The sequence below is a fragment of the Haemaphysalis longicornis genome, unplaced genomic scaffold (assembly GCF_048455015.1).
Source record: "Haemaphysalis longicornis isolate Haplotype H1 unplaced genomic scaffold, Haemaphysalis longicornis Haplotype H1 scaffold_3, whole genome shotgun sequence".
Lineage (NCBI taxonomy): Eukaryota > Metazoa > Arthropoda > Arachnida > Ixodida > Ixodidae > Haemaphysalis > Haemaphysalis longicornis.
Window position 1 is genome coordinate 86,420,869 of NW_027526335.1, and position 19,784 is coordinate 86,440,652.

Here is a 19,784-nt window from a genome sequence, read left to right on the forward strand (position 1 = left end):
CGGTTACAAGAGCTGCGTTCGCCAGTTGCGCGGGAATCGAATAGCACAAGGTTTTGTAGGTTTCACGCCCTTGCAACAGACTGTGCTCTGAGAGCTTCAACAAATTGTTTTTTGCAACTTATAACTTTTTACAAAGACAGTTAGTTATCGAAACTGCTTGCTGTTATATTCTGAAGCAGTTGTCAATGAAAATTTGGTTCAGTTGTACATCTAGCACTGGTTTCTTCCTTAGTTCTTGCTTAATTGGAAAATCAATCATTTTGAAGTTCTCATATATCTCCAAAAGCAATAATATTCACGAAAAATAAGTGCGTGCGTGTGGACTACATTGATGAAGTGAGTAAGCGATAAAATAAGACTCGGCACTCCGCATTTCCTTTGGCTGACTGGCCGCAATGACCTGTAAAATCCGCCCGTTATGGGTAGGTTCCCGCTACCATCGATAGATGGCAGCACCATGCAAGAAAGCCTTTTTAGACCTCCGAATGAACGTGCGCAGCCGCAGGTCTTTGTTTACACCTCACGTCGCACTTCGTACGGGGTCGTTTCGCCGTTACCAGTGGGCTAATTGTTGTGCGCAATTATTAAGTAGTGTCCCCTTTGGCATTCCCAATAGGTAACCGTGCCTTCACCGAGGAAAAAGCGTGACGGCAAACAAACTAATAAAACTGGGTGGATCTTTCGACGCAGGACGCCTATCTAAATACAATTCCTTCTTGTATAGCGTTAAATATGTGCTCAGTCCGCAACAAAATTTGCTGCAAGAATGTATCGGAACGTTTTTTGCAACACAACGTACTGTGATGCCGGATGTAATGGCGTGTGGCCCGTTTCCATTGGAACACAATTTCAGCAAATTAGCACGCCTGCAGTTTTTATGCTAGCGCAGAAGCCTGGTTAACAAAATAAACTTGCAACATCTCTCGAATACTCCACTTTCAGCTCCGGTTTTGTCCCGCAGCTTTACCAGTAGGACTTCGACAGCGCGTTTGGCGCGTTTTTTTAGCACTTGAAGTTACCCAGCGTAATAACAAAAAAGAACCGCCTGATAAGAGTGTTTGGATGACGAGAGGCGCAATTCAAGGTCGCAAAACGCGAGCGACCAGCGGCAAAGATACGGCCGGCCGGCAAGGGTGTTGACACCTCGGGAGTTCACCCGCCGGAGCCACGGTCGTTGCTCTGGCTTGAGGCCATTCCTTCGCCGTTTAGAAATTACGATAGAAAAAAAAAAAAGTAGTTCGTAGAAAGCATTGCGCGAGCAATCATTCAAGAACGCCCATTGACAAGGTGTTTGCTCGAGCGGCGAAGTTAGCGGGTCTTTCCGCATGCTCGCCGTAGCTTTTTTTTTCAATGCCGGTAGCAACCGCCGTTTGGGTGCTCGCCGCCGACGCCGCCGCCCGCCGACGCTGGCTGTCATCTTCAAACATGGCGGTTGCAAGCAGACGCACATGTGCAACGGCAGCGTAAAAGCGCGAGGATTTCTTCGGTCCGGAACGGTAAGTTTGTCCTTCCAGCATTTTTACAACGAGCAACAGTTCCTGCGCCAGCGTTGGGTCTGATTGTCACGCGCTAAAGAGTAGCGCGGATGCTGTGCGAGTTGTCGACGCCGCACGCCCAAGCTCCGGCGTGCGGACCGCCCTTTGTCAGTTTTGCGGGAGCGTCGTTCACCAATATGGCGTTCGCCGGCTTAACGCCGCATTACACGAGCCGGCTGCGTTTCTCTCGTGCTTCTCACGTGCGGTTGCGGCGTCGCGGTGAGAACTTTGGAAGCGAGCACCGTCTTTGGCGACGGCGTCGCGAGCTCGCGCTCGCGGGAATTTTTTGACGGCGCGCGGCGTCTGACAACAACCTCTCTCCACTGCCGCGTTTCCCTTGCCGCTCGCTGTTCGTACGGCGTCACCGACGGGGTTGTTTCATTTCCAGGACTGCGGTTGTTGACTTTTGGCACGGTTCATGAACTAATCCGGCGTTTCCTTGCCGCACGGAGGAAGAGTCGGCAGCACCATTGTTCGCGCCGCCAATGCGCCGCGACGTGCGTAGTTGTTTCCCAGATGTTGCCCTAAACACCCGCCGGTACCCGTCTTGGTAAACACCGTCTTGGTGTTTCTTGCTCGTCTCCAGGGCTCCCGATCCTTCCTTTGACAGCTGTTTCGTTTGCCGCTTCTTCGAAGTTTGTGAAAGCTACAGACCGTAAATAACAGTCGGTGTCTGAGCGGGTTTTTGAACGTTGGCGGCAGAACGTCGGGCAGTTTCAACGGTCCAGTCTCACGGTTGTAACAGCAGCCGCTGCTTTCTTGATAAGACAACACCGACATGTTACCCCGTTCCTCGCGGTCAGGTTGCGAACCGTCGGTGCATGTAGATGTGTCGCTCGTATGTCGGCTACTGTTACCTGCTCAAGTCGCCGCTTGGCTTGCAGACTTAGTACGCAACAATTTTTGGCGTTGACGCTCTCTCGCTGGACAGCATGTTTCGTTACTAATTTCTGCGCTGTTTAACGAAGTCGTCTCGCGAAGTCTAGAATTTGCTTTGATGTTTCGACGCAACGAACAGACTTACGTCGTCTCGCGAAGTGTAGAATTTGCTTTGATGTTTCGACGCAACGAACAGACTGTTTCTTTTTTTCTTTTCGTCTGGATGTTTAGCTCTTTGTTATGTGAATGTGGTGTCTGTTCGATGTTGACAGGTGCCATTGGTTTTCGTAGCCCACTTTATCAATCGGAGCTGCACCTTTCATATTTTGAAGAAAAAGTGGCTCTCAATTTAAACAAAGGGTGGAGGAATATTTTATAGGAACACCTAGTCTCAAAATAAAGCAAAAAAAAAGTTTAGTACATTCTTTTGAGTGTGCATTTTGCTTTCAAAGCAATTCGACTAGCAGCTACACTCAGAGCTTATCTGCCTACACAACCAAATGACACTCACTATTTGTGGCTGATCGCATAAAGGTCAGACTAGTTGCGCAATTACTGCGTCTACACTACTCCTTGGAGTTTGTTGCATAACATCCTCATGGCATTTCCACATCATTGTTACAGCAGTCCTGCTATGCCTTTGAGGCCCCGCGTTTTGTAACAGTCTCCGGAGAGAAAAAGAAGAAAAAAAGCACTGCTGTAATCTAGATCGTCTCTGATGATGTTTTCTTTGCTCAGCCTGGCAATACTACTGGCTATGGCCCGTGTACTCGTTATGTAGGCCCTTATTACTGTGGTTACTCATTATGCAATTCGGGAAGCGCGTCAGGTGGAATTACTAACACAGTGGGGCCGCATGTCGGGAACCAGTTGTAAAGGGTTTCTTTTTTTCTTTTGTGCGCGTTTTTTATCCGTAGGGTCCCAGGGGCTATTGATAATGTAATAATTCGTTTTTCTTCTTTCTGCTTCGAGATGGGGCAGTGCCTGGGAGGGTAATGTGAAGGTTGGAATGCGTGTATTTCAATTTAAACCCCTGAACTTTTGGGCTGCATTTCAAACCTGCAAATCCGAACGTCGTGGAAAAGCTGCAAAATTTTGTCGCAAATATTCTCGCTTCACCTTGCGGACCTGTGCTACATTATCTGACTAAAATGTTGTATGTTCGCCGAACATTTTTTGCAGTTGCTCGATAGTCTGGGGAGTGTACCGAGAAAGCAGGCTTAGTGGTGGGGTTAGAATGCAGGTACGCACAGTGATGCTGCACTGACCTTGTCTGGTTATGTCGTGGTAAGGTCATAGAGCAAATTCACTTCACCTATGAAGTATGAAAGTTGTTGCAACACTTGTCTCTGTGTAACCTTGAAGTCCAAAAGGGTCATGGTTTGGGCCTGTTGGTGATGCATAATAATGTAGTTGTTGTTCCCTTTCTTTGTCCGTGTCTTTTTTGCGCTTTCAGTTTCCAGTAACCTTGAAACCGCAGTCGCGGCAAAAGCGCGTCATTGCAATTCTTAGGCTGGAAAGGTTCCTGTATAATGTCGTCTGAAGTGGCATTCCTTGCTGGATAATAAATAGGATAGTCAGGTAGTATTAGAAACATCGGTGTCGGCTTAACAAGTCAAATACAGTTGGGGCGAACCGCGACATATCTTGTGTAGCCGAGCGGGTGTAAATACTCGTCTTATCTTCTCGACTTGATCACTTCCACTACATTATCAGGCTCCCCGTTTCCTTTGTGTTTCTTTGTCCTTTTGAGATATGAGAACTAGCTATCTTGCACCTTTCCATGAATTTGCCCTTGCGGTTTCCCATCATGATACAGCATAGCTCCAGTTCCTGCCCCCGTGCATTCAGGAATCTCTACCAAGACTGATTCCTTGACAACACTGCACGAGGGAATTTTTTTCTTTTGTTTTAGGGTGCTGTTATTATTTAGGTTTGTAGCACACTTTGGTTTCAGGCACGCTTATCGTTTGCTTAAAAGTTTGATTGAGGAACAAAGATAACATGCTTATAAACCTGACTAAATTACCATGTTTGGTCATGACCGTTCAAAAACAGCACTACTTGGAAATCTTTCTTCAAAGAACTGCAGTAATTAGGCTGCTTAGAACTGCATGCTGATGAACAAAACTTGCAGTTCCACCCTCCGGATTTTGGTCTTACAGGTGTGCTTGTTGTTTATATCTGCCCTTTGCTCAACACACTGGTTAGCCGCATCCACAATTTAGAAATTGCGACGGATTGTTGCCAGATTGGTTTAATAAAGGTTCACCCGAGAGCAGCTTGGAATGCGTTTGGGCGAGTTTGTGGGTCGTATTTAATAAATATACTCACTTGCATGAGAGAGAGGAGAGAGAGAGAGAGAGAACTCGTTAGAGGATTTCTTGCCAAGTTACTGGGATCTTAAGGAGGAAATCACAGACCGCTTCTGATAAAATCCTCTGTAGAACTTCTTTTAAACCTTTCTTCACTCACTAAGTTCCGCATAAACTGGCTTGTCACTCACCGTTATGAGTGATTAAAGAGTGCCGTTTCTAAGTGGCTCATGTAATTATGCAATTGCTTCACTGTGGTCCTTGAGTAAATTTCTCTAATTGCTTTTGAGACTGCCAAGGTACCCGCCGCGGTGGCTCAGTGGCTAAGGCAATGCGCTGCTGAGCACGATGTCGCGGGTTCGATTTGTGGCCGCGGCGGCCGCTTTTCTGATGGAGGCGAAAAGCAAAAACGCCCGTGTGTACGAGATTTCGGTGCACGTTAAAGATCCCCAGGTGGTCGAAATTAATCCGGAGCCCTCCACTACGGCGTGCCTCATCGCCAGCGTTGCGTCGGCACGTTAAACCCTACAATCAATCAATCAAAACTGCCAAGGTGTGGCCAGCTGTGTCATTTGATTGTGCCAGGTTTGTCGATTTCTAGTGAAGTGATCTCTCTAATGAAAGCTTCATCATCCAAAGCAAATATGGAGGCCATAGTTGAGCCACAAACGATGACAAAGGTGTGAGAAGATGAGATCAGGGAGGAATGAACAAGACAGGACGGTGCGCTGCTAGCAACTTAAGTTTATTTAGAAAATTGCAAATATATACACATACCGACTAAAAAAAACTTGACTGTTTATCTGCTTGCTCCGCTGCAAATGCTGTGGAGTGACGACAGTCTTTTGCCAACCTTGGCGCGCCTCCCCTGATCTGTTCCCCTCCTACTTCTCTCGTCTCTCCCATGATAAATGCAATGAAGGTTTGCTCAATTCAATTTTTCCATATCCATACTGCTCGCGCACTATCCGTCCAGACAGTGTGTGCCTTTTTTCATATTTTGTGTTGCGTCTGTTTGTAACAGCATGAACAGCATATATTTTTTTTTAGGTTTTATCGCACCTCTCTTTGACACCTCTCTTTCTAATGCGTTTTTTGTAAAATATGCCATAAGTTGTGTGCTTTTTAGAGTGCAAGCTCTTAAGCGCCCGCTCCTGTGGTTCCGCGTTGCCGTTGTCGCTCAGTGTAACTGAATGAACAAAGAGGACAACGAAGGTAGATGGGATGGAGCGAGCTGGAGCGGAGGAGGAAAGTATGGCGAATGTGGGAGGGCAGTATTGCATGGCCGTGCAGGACAGGGGTGGGAAAGCTGCACCTTAGAGTCTAGTGGCTCCCGAGAAAGGAGATGCAAAACCAGGCATCCATGAAAGCAAGCGCCTTGTTCTTTCAGGTTCACAAAAAGCTGTGCTGCACGTACATCTGTCCTTCATTGTCCCCTTCATTGCATGGCTCATCCGAACCACATGACATTTGTGCGGAAGGTTCAAACACGCTTTACGACAACATGCTCGGTGTGAGATAACACCACAGTAGTGCGCTGTCCTGCGCTCTCTGAACGCGTGATCACATCCTGAGGTGCAGCAGCTATGCTTCATCCCTGGGAGACTGCAGTTTTCACTGTGTTCTAATTTTGCATTATGGAGCATCGTAATCATCAGATAATTTTTTATTCTACCATTAATAACCAATCAAACATCTTGTCATTGGTGAGAGATGCAGAATGAAAATCAAGGAGCAATCGCCATATGCATGGCCATTTGGCCGCCAGGGTACTTAACTGCTTGATATTGTTGCGTCCTGTCAAGCAGGGATGCAGGGAAGTTTTCATCATGAAGTTGCAGGGGCAAAGTATTTATTAGGCGAGGTGCCTAACTTGCCAGGTGAAACAGTGTGAGCGCCGGTTGGTGGTTAGCAATATGGCGAGCAAAACCAAACACACAAGCCACTAGCCAACGCGCTCCTTCGTCGCCGTCTGCTGTGCCACATCACACAGCATGTACCCACGCAGTGGATTAGCACGTCCGTTAGCATGTCCGTCCTACTAGATGACGCCGTCATCCCACAGTTGTGCACGTGACAATATAAAGAAGACCCGATCACTCTATACACAGATGCTACCCCTTGCACAAGGCACGCCGGCCACGTAGCCTGTGTAGTTGTGCATACTTGGTCAGTGCATCAATGCCGTCATTACTACCACAACCTCCATCGATGTCGCCGAGGGAATAGCTAGCCACTTCCCTCCCACAAGCAGTCACTATTCTTACCGGTTTGCAGACAGCCAGTCAAAACTACCAGATTGTCTGCCTCTCTTCATCAACCCTTCACATTCTCAACAACTGTTTGATGCCGCCTGATGTCCTTATTGTCTGGGCGCCGGGACACGCCGCCATCCTCAGCAATGAAGCGACCCACGGCGCGACTCGCAACATGATACACGAAGCCCTTGCCGACAGTTGCATATCTCTACCTCCACAGGATCAGCCCCACCCACAGAGCGGCTATGCTGGGATGCTGGCATTATCACTGGCAAACTCGCTTCAGCCTCCCACCACACTTATGCTCCTCCGGGAGGAAGCTACCACTTAACCACAACTTCAGATAAACACCTTTTCTCATCCCACCTGCCTTCACCTCATCTTCTCTACCCAACAACATTCCCAGCCTGGCTCACGATACCATATAGTATGGGCATGCCAGTGCACACCAGATAAGCCCCCACTCCCAAACCCTTCCTTTGAGCAGAGGACTGCTTTCCTGGCCAGCCCACACCCGTATACCCCAGCTATACGAGGGTATTCGAGTGAAGTACAGCCAAGGAATCCCTTTCTAGGTGTCTTTTATGGTGCGACCCCCATGACATCAACCTGTGCTCGGTAAATAGATTCTCTCTCTGTCTTGCACAATGCGTGTCTCCCTGTCTTCAATCTTGTGCAATTCCTATTGATGCTAGTTGTGCTGTACAATGCCTTGCCTTTAGTGGGCATGTTTCCTTCCTTTATGGATATGCCCTTAATGATCTGGACATGCAACCGCTCTGGTGTGGGGGCTGCTTTTGAGGCCGAGGATTAGCTGCTATGTGGGAGAGAGTGCGAATGAGGATCTGTTCTTTGTGAAAACAAGTACTCTTAGGAGGATGGAAATGGATAATAAAAAGTTAAGGCTCGAAGCTTTTGCCACAAAGGAGCCTGAATTCAGGAATAAAGTCGCACATATGATCCAGAATAACCTTCACGCATGCACCAAAAATGAAATACACAAATCTGCCTTTGTAACTTACTTACTTTCTTTTTTTTGCGTCTTTTTGGCAGATGAAGTTTGCAAAAACTATTTTTTCATCACGACATGAAACACTTGGCTCTTAGAAGTTTTATGGGCTAAATTATTTGACTGATAATTTCAAATTGTGCCTTCTTTCATAAATGCTGGTTTGATTATTTCAAAGCGAGGTGTATAACCCTAGATGTAGTAGTGCTGTCTGTTTTTATTCAACCAAAGACAACGGAATGTAAAAGACTGACTACAACTGCCCATTCTGGACCCTCCCAAGACGATATACAATGCAGATACGAAACATGGTTACAATTTTGAAAGGAAAGGGTTTGCAACTAGCCGCGCTCCCTTCCACCTTGTAACTGTAATAACTACTTAGAAACTTAAGCCATATTGATGGTATTTGGCAGATCACCATGTGGTATTGGTATAAACAATGCTCCCTATTGTCCACATTGAACAATCTGTTCACTATTGGTCCCTCTTGGGTAGCACGCCTGCCTTGAGTGAGTCATTGTCGAGTACCGCTGCTTTTTCGAGTCTTGCGGAACCGCAAAATACGGTTAAACGGTCTCGAAAGCTGAAAGAAAAGAAAAAAAAGAGATAAGTGATTTAATATGCACAAACTAAAGTCTCTTTCTAGCTCTGCTTCCTGTGCTTAAAACTTTACGTACGGGGCACGCTGCAAACAGTGCTTACATGTTAAACAGGGCTTTAGTATCATGCTGAAATGAAAAGCTGCACAGGATCAAATTTGTCGGCCAGCAGAAGCCAAGACAAAATACTTTGACAGAACTGTGATGGCAACACAATCGAGTAAATCTCCCAAGTTTTGAAAAGGACAGTTTGTAGCGCTTCTTTGAGGGGTTGCACACAGCGCTCCTGTTTCATTAATCGACTGGATGTGCTTCCTTTTTTGAAAGGACAGTATCTTGTTCTGTATGAATGTACAGGTGCTTGCCAGGTCCTTTCAGTGCGGCTGAATGAAAAAAAAAAAAAAACTCAGTTGAGGTCCAATTGACAGGAGATTCCTGTACTACAACAGAACACAAATAGTAGGTGCATCAACTTTGTTGTTTAGGTACAGCTTTGTTGTTTAGTTAAGGGTGCTGTCGTGCGTAACAGATAACTAGCACAGTGCACAACACACTTACCTATAACACCGAGTTCTACTTGAGCTGGCCGTTTCTGAAAAAGTGCATTTGCTAATTCACCAGACATGGTTGAGGTTAAAACAGTTGCCCATGGCAGAGTTGACGGAGTTGGACGGAGTGGTGCAGTGGTGCTCACTAAATTACCTTAGGCCAAGGCCAAAGAAGTTCGGAAAAAGGAAAAGCTGTGTTGTAAATAAGTTCAAATTCAAAGATGCATATTTATTTACCTTCAAGTACCTTTGCTGTTGGGCTGGCTCAGCAGGCATTACAGTAATGGTCTGCCCACTGGTGCATTAGGCAATGGTCCTTCTCTCACACACATTGCTGAGACAGGAGTGTTTTATTTATTTTGTGTTTTTAAGGACAAGAGACTGTGATGAGTCTTGCTGGAACAACACTTCTATTTACATCCGGGGATATACTCAGAATAGGAATGGAGGTGGCACTGGTCAGTTTTTTCTACCATTGCCCGTGACACAGTTATGCAAATCAGATGGTGCCCTTAATCTTCCTGCATTTTCATTGTGGGCAAATTATTGGTTCATATATGTGAGAAGCAGTTCGTAATCTCATTTGTAGCCTTTTGTGTGTGTGTGTGTGTGTGCGTGTGTGCATGTGTATGGGCTTGCATTACGAGCAATCAGAAGTTTTGGTGCGACCATCTCATTTTAGACTTTCGTTCGTTATGGATTCTTGCAGCCTATTTATGATTGTCTAGTCGTCTTTGGTGATATTTTTAAGACCTCGGGGATTTTCAACACACATTTAACTCCATGTAACGGAGTGGTACAATCACTTGCTAGGTACTTACGTTTTCGTGTAACCTTACTTTTCTACAAATATATGCATCAAATATTCAGACCTATGAAAACTTTCTTGAATGAGCTGCTTATGGACTTTGCTATGCTATACGGAGCGAGCAACTGCTTTGAAAACAAAGATAAATTGATTACTTGATTATTGCTCGATTATATTTAAATTTGATATGTTTGGCTGCACTAGAGCAATGTAGACAACAATGGCTGAACCTGCAGCTATTGAGGTTGGACCAAAAAACTGCTGCCTTCTGGCTTTGAGCTGTGCAGCATTATCACGCATGCGAAGAGGCGTACATGTGCTTACGAATTCATAAGCTGGTGTTGTGCCGAATGTGGCTTGCAATTTAGAGTTGTTTGCTTTGTTGCATACCTGCATGCCTTAGTTCGCTTTCACTGCCCAAACCGAAACTTGTGATGCTTCAGTTGATGAGTTGGCACGGGCCAGAACTTGCCATAATGAACATTTGCCTAACGAGATGGATGTAGGTGAAAAGGTATTGTCAAAGTCCGTGCCATCGGTGCCTTTTTCCTGTTGCAAGCCACCCTTTAGGCCTTGGCACTTTACAGCTGGTGTTAATTGTGGTAGTAGTAGCGGTATGAAACTTTAATGAGCCGTAAAGTAGGAGTGGTCCCCTGGTCCGGGAGTCCAAGTGATGGCTGGGCGACCGATGTCCAAGATGCCAGAAGTTGCTGGACGCCCAGGTGGTCACTGGTAATCAGGGTCTCCCACAGCTCAGGGAGGGGGAGGGGGGAACGAAAGGGTGGGGGGTCGGGGTTATGAACACACTCTAATGAAACGTGGACTAGTGTGCCAGGCTTAGAGCAAAAAGTGCATTGGGCAGGAAACTAAGTGGGAACCGTGGTGTAAGCAAATTGGATGGACGAAGGTATTCGTTTGGATGCGACGAAGAGTCGTCTCTTCTGATTTGGAGAGTTTGCAGTAAGGTTGAGGGAATTGTTGTCTGTCGAGCGGATAGTGCTGTGTAATGTCCTGAAATGTAACCAATGGTGGGGACTCCACTTGTTCTTCTGGCCGCTACTGCAATTAGCCCTAATGAAAACCTGAGAGCGTTGATAGGGTGACTACATGAGTCTGCTACTGGTACTTTTGCAAGGCGCAGCCACTAGCTCGTGTGGCTCATGAAATTTTTGCAAGAAGCATAGTATGACGAGTCACTTGTTATGATCGTTTAGTGTGCCACATAAAAAAAATTTGTTGCTGAGTAAATGGACAATACAGCTGGCAAATACCTGGTCCAGGCTTTTGCACCTGAGGTTTGTCATGTACTGTACTTTTTTATGTATTGTGTGGCAAAACCTTGCTGATGTAGCTTCCAGGAACCGTGACACATAACCGAAATTCTGCACTCGTTCACTCGCCTAAGGGAAAGGGAAGTAACGCGAGTGGCATGAGAATGACCAGACAGATGAGTAGATTAAAAAGTACAGTTGTGGGAGTTGTAAATGTGGTCAATTCATCTTACCAGATTAAAATCTAGCATGTGTTGGTCATATTCTAGATATTCTTCGTCGATTTACTTGTCTTTAAACGAGGAGAAGGCGTTCAAAAGTACCGTTGTCTTCGTGCCATCTTCCGCGACAATATGCCGGCGTTGGCAATGATGTCAAACCATCAGGACTAAATTTAGCGAGTTGCAAACATTTTAAAGCCGTACAACGTATGCGTGAACACACGCAAAATCAACATTAACCATGAAATGAGTAAGAATCCAAATTTTGAAGGCTGTGATAGCATGGTAACACATTGCAAACCATTATGTCATCATTACGGTAGTTCGAACGACTGCCGCGATCGTTGCGTGATGTTTTCTCTTCTGCCGCTCATTACAGCTAACTAGGCTTGCTATAAGGGATGATTTGCGCTCAAAGGCGTTGAAAGCAGAAAGACCAGCAGGAATTGCTTCTAGTCTGCAGACCACTGTTTAAGGGGGCCAGTATGCTGCCACCGGTGGAACTCTGAGAAACAAGCAACCACAAAACTTGTTGGTTGAACTGACCTTGGTGACTAAAAAAAAGTCTGTGATGACACTGAAGAATTGCGGTGCACTTAAGTCTTTCTGATCCATTAAATGTGGGTGGATATACTTGTGCCCTGCCCTTAATGGTCACACAAAAAGCACTAGTCGCAGTGCCGCTGAAATCTTTTGGGTGAAATTCTGCTTGAAATAAGAACTGAAAAAGTTAGTGATATACACGTTTGAACTGTAGTTCTGACATGAAGTAGTGTAGAAAACCAGGCTAGTTGGTACATATTCATCTTCACAGTGCACAAAAAACTGGACAAAGGGGAGAAAAACACTGGACAAGCACTGATCAGCACTTATCAATTGTTTTCCTCCCCTTTGTCCTGTTATTTGTGCGCTGTGAAGATGAATTAGTAGTTCTGACAACAGCATCTTTATTGTCTTGTGGCACATCGAATTTTCTTTTAAACTCTTTAAACCCGTGGTGGTTCACAGTGTCTTTGTTTTTCTCTGTTTCGTCTGTTTGTTTTCCAACTCTTTCACTGGTATGGAACTTCTAAGATGCTCATCTTGTTGTTTATTATGACTTTATTAAACTGTGACCAAAGATCTTATCCGACGCGTGAGCCAGTTTTTGAATACGCTTCGGTGACTGAAGCGGTGGAGTTTCTTACCTCCTCCTTTTCTAAAGGGATCTTGTTTCCAATATCATTCCCAGAATGTTATGCTCGGCCACGCGCAGAGAGAGAGAGAGAGAGAGAGAGAGAGAGAGAGAGAGAGAGAGAGAGAGAGAGAGAGAGATCTTGAATGTGAACTCTCGACTGGGAGCAAAGATCCAGATCCCTGCGATGAAGGTCGGCTCCAGTTCTTTCGCGCGATAGCGCTCCATCCCCGCAGTTTGGGATAAACTCGTCTGGTTGGGCGCCGCTGGTCTCCCTCAACACATCGCTGTCGCTATCCAAACTGAGACGACGACGGATGGACTCAAGCTGGACGTGTATGACGCGATCCGACGGCTAATGACGCGCGGATCTTGACCTATTTTTGGTAGGGACGACAAACGACCCCCCCCTTTTTTTTTATCCGTCACAGGATCCGCCGGTCGTGTTTGTCGCGCATAGCGGGTGTCCCGGGGTCGACTGAAACATTACGCCAAGTTGAATTGTTTGTTCCCCTTCCACGGCCGTGCTGCCCGTCCCCCGCTGCTATCTCAACCCCAGCGAGGCTTGACCTCAGGCCATTCGACCACGGTGATAGTATTTCAAAACGGCCGTGGCGCGAAGCTTCTTGGAAGATGGTCGAAATGCACCACCGGCGGCTTTATTAGACGGAGATAGGGGGTCGGCAGCGACGATCGGCGCGCCTAGGTCAGGGTCAGCAGACTTGCGTGGCAGTGGCGACCCATTGGAAGGGTGCCCGCTCGTCGCCGTGAGAGAGACGAGACGCCTTTTCTTTCTTTTCCCCCGGCCGTGTTGTTGGAGGAGGCCGTGGTGAATGACTCCCGGAAGTGTCGGGGTTCCTTGGCCCCGACGGCCTCTCTCTGGTCGCTCGCCGCCGCCGCCCCGCTGAACTTGTCTCGCCGGCGCGCTAGCGCCGGGGCAAGAGAGATGTCTGGCCGCCGGCCATCGTGCTAAGCTGCTGCTTACAGCGGGTCGTCGATCCCCGCCCTTCAGGCAGCGTGTACTGTAAGTTCCGTTGGTGATGACGTTCCGAGTGAGGTCCTGCCCCAGTTCTGTAGCATTCGCAAAGATTCCTTATCAGCGGTTTCGATCGGTGAACGTGTGAGATCAGTGTTTTTGCATTCGGGTGGGAAATTCACGCAAGCTTATCTTTGAGGTCACTTGTCGGCGACGGCTTTTGGATTTGGGGGTAAGGGTGGGGAAACGGTGGTTGGTGGTGTTCGTGTTCAGGAGGTCGCTGGGTGAACCTTTAAAGGTGCAGCATAACTTTTAGAAATTGTATGTTAACCGAAAGCGATGGCTGTTCGAGGGCTTAGGGTCTCGTATTCCAGGCAGGTCTAGCGAATGTTAGCCTATCATTTAGGCTACCCAGCGAGTTTGTCATCATCTTGTGGGGTGGAGCAGCGCCCTGTGTTCCATATTTGTCGCAGTTTTGTGTAGACAAAGATGCAAGCTCTTCGCTGACGCCTGCGGGGTCTTTCCTCTACATCCAGCATGCTTATTTCGTGGTTATTTTTTATTATCGCATCGCTTTTGGCGCGCTAAGTTCGAGAAACAAACACATCGTACGTATTGCGATCGTTGCTCATCGACAAGGCAGCATCCGTATTTCTCGGTTGATATATCGGTAGCTGTTATGAAGTCCTAAAGGAAAGCTTGAAGCTTCACCGAAAATAGCCCACCATATTACGCAAACACGAATACTCTTCCACGTGAGTAAACATTCACCGGAAAGGGTCGAAAGTTCTGCTTTAAATGAACGCAGAAAAATATTGCTGGGATAAAAGAGAAAGACCACTGAAAACGAAGGACTTTGACTGGGAAGAAAGCAGGAATAAAATCCGCATATGTACTTACGGTCCTTCGGTTCCGCGTAGTATCCAGACTGACAAATTCTGGAGGAGTGAACACTCACTGTAGATTCGGTAACTACTAATCAAGACTAAAAGCCAAATTAGACGTGCTCCTCCTGGCCTGCAGCAAATGTCCAGGGCGCTGTCTTAATTGAAAATTGCAGCAGCTCACAGTCGCAGCCTGACGATTGGCTCAAACGCCTCCATAGGTGCGGGTACGTCCGACGACCTCACTTTGCGCTCTTAACGTTTATTTTGCGTACATTACCTGCGTAAAAGCATCGCGCATCTTGAAATATACTAAGACGCTAAATGGTTTCTTGTGTGGGGACATAAAACCGAAATTGTGGTAAGATGTTATTAAACACCAGATTTCCTCCTTGCGTTTGGAGCAGGGCCCGTTTGCACCCCCTGGTGTCAGGACATTATGCAACGTGAAAACGAAGGGCCACTTTTATAAAGCAGCCGTCATCACAAACTGTTTTTCTTTTTTATGGAAGTGAACTTCGTTATCAAGTTTGGGCACTTATTTCCGAAACTATACGTGGCCTTCCGCTCGGTGGCGCGTCAATAATTATCTCAGTTCTGCTCCTTCCCATTGTTAAAAGCGCGGCGGCTTTGGCTACCGGTCTCCTGCGACGGGGATCGGACGCATTTCTTGTCCTCCGACCGGCGCAGACGAGGTGAACGAACTAGCGGAGCAGGGACCAAGGCGGAACAATGAGCGACTCGCGGTGTTTACACTGCTTCGTTCTTTGTGGGAACTTCGGAGGGTTTGAGCACGTGAAGAACGTGGGAGGTAGGGGTACGTTCTTCCCCTCCCTTTCCGTCCCTGATTGTTCGTGCCACTGCGGGCCAGCCGCTGTTTCACCGTCTGTCTGTCTGTCTGTCGTGGTACTCACCCTCTGCAGGTGTGTGCCTCTGTCGGCGAGCTTGTTGCCCTTGCTAAGTCATTTACGTCGGCGATCCTGGTTCAATTTCCACATTCATTGCACTCACGGGCCTCGTTGCGAACAGGGCCACGCCTGTAGAACCGCATGCTGCACAGTTATCACGTCTGACGTTTTACTCGTGGAGAACATTCAGCCCTCGTGGCACAGCCGGTAGAGCATCGGCTTCGCAACTGAGAGGACCGTGGTTTGACGCCAGTTCCGGGAGCGTTTTTTTTTTCTCGACTCAGACCAATAAAGTTTATTCGTTGTCATCATCATCATCATCATTACTAACTGAGCAAAGGCCTCAGACAGAGGGGAATGCCGGGTTGGCCATCGCTTCTCGGCCTTTTGGCTAAGATCAAAGTGTAGGCTAGTTCTGCTTGTGCTTTAATAGCACCAGGGTCGGGGTTTCTAATAGTCGCTAAGGGCGGTTTATTTGATCAGTGGTGAGCTTTGTATCGTATACAAAATATTCGCACTGCATGAACCTACCGAGGACATTTAATAAATGGCTTTCGACGCAGCCGTTCTCGAGGTGGTCTTTTTCGAAGGTGTTACAAACTGTACTTAGCCCAGGTCATCGGACATATTTCGGATGTTTTTAGAGGTGTGGTAACAGAGGGGAACCATTCGAAATTTCTGGGTGGGTGAACAAACATAAGGTAAAAATGGGTGCCCTTTTTCTTCCGCCACACCTGTAGCCGTGTTACGGTTCAGGTACCTCGTCTGCTCTTGTGGAACCACTGCAAAGTCGATTTAACTCCCTGCCCTAAGTTAATCGACCTCGGAGTGTTGCGTCTAACTCGCGGCTTATAAGTATGGAATAAAAGACCCGGCGCTGACCTGCTTATTTCGAGACGCGACGACAAAAGCAGAAATTTTGGCCTTACGTGGCAGCAATGAGCAAATAGCACCGGCGGCGCAAGACTACGCAAGTAAAAAAAAAAAAAAAAAAAGGAGGGAAAGGGGGAGGACCTTTGCTTCCCAGTGACCGCTCACAGTTTTCTAGTGAGCGATGAGAACAAAAATCGGGTTTAAGCGCCTAATCTGTATGCCCGTGCGCCACATTGGAATACTGCGGATTAATTTAGAGCCACCCTGGGGCCGTTTTTACTTGGCTGCTTTGCTTGGTCTGAAGTCACGTACGCATGGTCGTTTGGGAAGGGGCAACAGCAAACAAATGTAAACGGAGCGGTTGTCTTCACTTGTATAGATTGTCCTGCGCTGGCAACGGGTGGCCGTGGGAAATAAGACCTCAGCCTCGTCCGAACGCGGCTGTCGGGTCCACGTTTTGTATTTTTGTATTCAACTTCGCGTGACTAATTAATAATGCCTCGCACACCCGCTTTCTAGGTCAGCGGTCAATATAGGAGGGCGACCATGGTTAATCGTGGCGCGTTTTTCCACGAGTGTATCGTAATGGCTGATCAGGGGCCCACGTAACCAGCTTGACGCGCATCTCGCATTGAGTTGTGAATATATGCGAATAATAGGGAAATTCCGTCTATCAAGGAACATCGTGTGGCTAAGGCGTCGTGCTGCTGAGCACGAGGGCGCGGGTTCGATTGCCGGCGGCGGCGGCCGCTTTCCTGATGGAGGCGAAAAGCGAGAAAGCCCGTGTGTACGAGATTTATTCGCATGTTAAAGGTCCCCAGGTGGTCAAAATTAATCCGGAGCCTTCTACTACGGCGCGCCTCATCGCCTGTGAAGCATCGGCGCGTTAAACCCCACAATTATTCAAAATCAAAAGAACATCGCGTTTCGTCGTCGTCATCATCATCGCCATCATTACGGGATGTTCTGCTCCGCACTAAAGGGAGGGGTAAGGATAGTGCATAACAGTCATGCTCCTTATTACAAACGATAGGGATGTTTCCTTTTTTTAACCTACACCGGCTACCCTGAGTGTAGGTTCGGTGTGAGAGAGGGCCAGTGCTGATGGCTCTACACTTGTGTTGCGAGTGCAGTTCACGTCGCAGCAGGGTACAGAGGGTTGCGAACCCCCTTGATCCAGGTAGAACGGTGTTTAATCAATTTTAGGAACGAGGGGCTCGTTCAAGGAGCGCAGTAAGGAAATCCAGCTGTCAAAAACGCCAAGTAAAGCGTATGGGAAGTGAGTCATCATTTTTTTTTTGTGAAATGTTTGAAAGAAAGTGGAGAAAAACATGCAGCCGGGTGGGAGCCGAACCCCTCGACCTAATAAATTCCCTACGCCTTCATTGAAGTTCTTGACTGCTGGCGTTCCTTTCTGCGTTCATCTAACGAGCCCCTCATTCCCAGATATAAATTTGTGAAAACTAACTAAACGCTTCGCTGTCCACCCTTTCTGACCGTTACGCGGGGTTGATTGAGTTTGGGAGCGTGCTAATGGTGCTGGTGGCTGCGCTGGACGCGCCGTCGATCCTTGCGGAAGGGCGCGTGTTCTAAGACGGCCCCGTTGCCGAGCCAGCAGGTGCGAGTGGGCAGCGGGGGAACGGGCGGGGCAGAGTGGCCCCAAGCAGTAACGCGCCAAATCTCGTCTAACCAGACAGACTGGGTAGCGTCTGTTTTTATTTTCTATTTGCTCTCTTGCGGAGTTCGTCCTAATTTATTTGGGGGACGGATTATAAAGTGCACGTGGATGTAGCCAACAGTTGCACTCGGCGGTTGCTGCACCCACGCACGCTGCCGGTGTTTTCTGCTTTTCGCGTTTTTTTTTTTTTTTCGTAGGTGTGTGTATTGGGAAACTAGTTGGTGGGCCTAACCTAAACTGCGGGGCAACGGAGATCCGTCTTTACAAATCGAATCTACCTCGTGTTTGATCGCCTGCTATGATAAAATTAGGCAGAAGAGATCCAGCGGTAATTCCTCTTTCGATGGCATTGGGGGTAGAAACGTAGCAAAAAATGTCGAGTGGTGAACGTAGCATTATTTCGAATTGGTTAGGATGCAAAAGAGTTCGCATAGGCGAAGTTCGAACTAACTAGAGGTGAACAAAAAACGACATTCTCAGTGTAAAGAAGGCCGAAAATTTTAATTTGTATTAATTTTTTTATCGTTCAGTTACCCTCAAGGCCCGAGGGCATTAAACAGGGGAGTGGGCGCAATTCTACATACTAAGAGCAGTGCTGCAATAGGAAAAATTGCAATCAAACGTCGGAAGATTCATGGTATGAATGGTTGCTTACACAAACGGAAATTAATGACAGCAACGTTAAATAAAACAGCGTCATGTATATCAACAATGTCGTGAGGAAGACGATTGCAACATACACAAGTATTTGACACAAACGAGTCCTGAAAACATTTGGTTTGAGCGGATGGAATCCCTACTTTGTGACGAAGATCAGGGCGAGTGGACACGTAAGTTGGTGGGGTCATTATAATCGATTCGTAAGTATTTAATGGTTAAATCTTCTATCGCGTCATGCATTTGCATTTTAAAGTGGTTCGCACAATTCTTCGTTCAGTGCTCAAATGCAGCCGGTGTCCCTTTTTGCGCACTGCGTACACAATAACGTAATAATCGTATTGGAATGAAATAAAGGGGCGCTTTTTATCTTTCACGTTTCCGTTCAGTTTTACCGCAAGATATTCGCCAGCAGCTCATGCCACGTTTCCGTCCTTAAAAAAAGAAAGCCGTAGCACAGGTCCGTAACTGTAACAACACTAGCGTTTTCGCAGCGCCTCAACGGTGCGGGCTGAGAACATCCGCTCTCAGCAGTGCGCAAGCGCTCAAGGCGTATCCTTGTGTCGTTTCCCCCAGGACTTCGAGGCGCGCACTGAATTACCTTCAAGGAGGAGCTAACGCAGCACTTTTCGTTCGCCGTGTACAGGATTACTATTATTCTGAACGTGTTATGTCAGCAGACGGTCATGTCGCTCCGGGTTCCCGGAAGGGGAACTGGCGGCGTGGTCGTTTAAATACACTCACGTGATGCTGAACTGGAATTTTAAGTACAGAAATGAATTTTCACTTTAAATAACCCGCTTGGACTGTTATGCAAATAAGGTACCATGGCGGACAGTTCCGAATTATCCCGAATTTTGAGTTAACGAGGCAAGAAATAACGAGCTTTTTCCTCTTTTTTTTTTGCCATAGAAGACTGTCCTTGCTTAGGCAAGGCAATTTCATTTCATTTTATTCTGGTGCCTATTCATCGGTCACGACGACCATTTATTTACCTGTGGTGGTACAGATGAGTGAAGTGTAGTGCAGGAGCTGCACCAGAGCAGTCAGTGCAAGTAAAAAAAAAAATGTCTCTACTGTCTCCTCTTTAACGCAAAGTTAAAAGGAATTAGGTGGTCTGTTGGTGTATCTCGGGGAAAACGGATTTATCATCTCACTTGTTATACCGCCGTTCACGTTAGTTAAGGG

The 19,784-nt window shown here is 47.1% G+C and overlaps 1 protein-coding gene across 1 annotated transcript in view; it reads left to right on the forward strand.

Moving 5' to 3' along the window:
- The first annotated feature begins 1,090 nt into the window (after nucleotides 1-1,090).
- LOC144174772 (protein brain tumor-like) overlaps nucleotides 1,091-19,784 on the forward strand; it is a 106,421-nt gene continuing 87,727 nt past the window's right edge. The window contains exon 1 of the mRNA XM_077703649.1: nucleotides 1,091-1,496. The gene's annotated coding sequence lies outside the window, so the exon portion shown is untranslated. The remainder of the gene's footprint in view (nucleotides 1,497-19,784) is intronic.